This window comes from Salvelinus sp. IW2-2015, linkage group LG4q.1:29 (genome assembly GCF_002910315.2).
Source record: "Salvelinus sp. IW2-2015 linkage group LG4q.1:29, ASM291031v2, whole genome shotgun sequence".
Taxonomy (NCBI): Eukaryota; Metazoa; Chordata; class Actinopteri; order Salmoniformes; family Salmonidae; genus Salvelinus; species Salvelinus sp. IW2-2015.
The window spans coordinates 18,789,413-18,791,100 of NC_036842.1; the positions used below are offsets into that span (position 1 = coordinate 18,789,413).

At 46.0% G+C, this 1,688-nt stretch overlaps 1 pseudogene; it reads right to left on the reverse strand.

The window, feature by feature from the left end:
- Positions 1 to 397: 397 nt before the first annotated feature.
- On the reverse strand, positions 398 to 1,426 carry LOC139024536 (uncharacterized; annotated as a pseudogene).
- Positions 1,427 to 1,688: the final 262 nt, after the last annotated feature.

The window sequence follows — 1,688 nt, forward strand, 5'->3', positions numbered from 1 at the left end:
AGGTCCTCCGAGAGAGAGGGAGAGAGAAGGAGAGAATAGAAGAGGCATACTAAATTCACACAGGACACCGGATAAGACAGGAGAAGTACTCCAGATATACCAACTGACCCCAGCCCCCCGACACAAACTACTTCAGCATAATACTGGAGGCTGAAGACAGGAGGGGGTCAGGAGACACTGTGGCCCATCCGATGATACCCCGGACAGGGCCAAACAGGAAGGATATAACCCCACCCACTTTGCCAAAGCACAGCCCCGCACCACTAGAGGATATCTTCAACCACCAACTTACAATCCTGAGACAAGGCCGAGTATAGCCCACAAAGATCTCCACCACAGCGCAAACCAAGGGGGGCACCAATCCAGACAGGAAGATCACGTCAGTAACTCAACCCACTCAAGTGACGCACCCCTCCTATGGACAGCATGAAAGAGCACCAGTAAGCCAGTGACTCAGCCCCTGTAATAGGGTTAGAGGCAGAGAATCCCAGTGGAGAGAGGGAACCGGCCAGGCAGAGACAGCAAGGGCGGTTCGTTGCTCCAGAGCCTTTCCGTTCACCTTCACACTCCTGGCCAGACTACACTCAATATATGACCACTGAGAAGAGATAAGTTTCAGTAAAGACTTAAAGGTTGAGACCGAGTCTGCGTCTCTCACATGGGTAGGCAGACCATTCCATAAAAATTGAGATCTATAGGAGAAAGCCCTGCCTCCAGCTGTTTGCTTAGAAATTCTAGGGACAATTAGGAGGCCTGCGTCTTGTGACCGTAGCGTACGTGTAGGTATGTACGGCAGGACCAACTCGGAAAGATAAGTGAGCAAGCACATGTAACGCTTTATAGGTAACAGTAAAACCTTGAAATCAGCCCTTCGCTTAACAGGAAGCAGTGTAGGGAAGCTAGCGCTGGAGTAATATGATCAAATTCTCTTGGTTCTAGTCAGGATTCTAGCAGCCGTATTTAGCACTGTAACTGAAGTTTATTTAGTGCTTTATCCGGTAGCCGGAAAGTAGAGCATTGCAGTAGTCTAACGAGAAGTAATAAAAGCATGGATTCATTTTCTGCATCATTTTTGGACAGAAAGTTTCTGATTTTGCAATGTTACGTAGAGGAAAAAAGCTGTCCTTGATATGTTCGTCAAAAGAGAGATCAGGGTCCACAGTAACGCCGAGGTCCTTCACAGTTTTATTTGAGACGAATTTACAACCATCAAGGTTAATTGTCAGATTTAACAGAAGATCTCTTTGTTTCTTGGGACCTAGAACAAGCATCTCTGTTTTGTCCGAGTTTAAAAGTAGAACGTTTTCAGCCATCCACTTCCTTATGTCTGAAACACAGGCTTCTAGCGAGGGCAGTTTTGGGGCTTCACCATGTTTCATTGAAATGTAAGCTGTGTGTCATCCGCATAGCAGTTGAAAGTTAACATTATTTTTCGAATGACACCCAAGAGGTAAAATATTATAGTGAAAACAATATGGTCTCCAAACGGAACCTTGAGGAACACCGAAATGTACAGTTGATTTGTCAGAGACAAACCATCCACAGAGACAACTGATATCTTTCCGACAGATAAGATCTAAACCAGCCAGAACTTGTCCGTGTAGACCAATTTGGGTTTCCAGTCTCTCCAAAAGAATGTGGTGATCGATGGTACAAAGGCAGAACTAAGGGCTAGTAGCACGAGGACC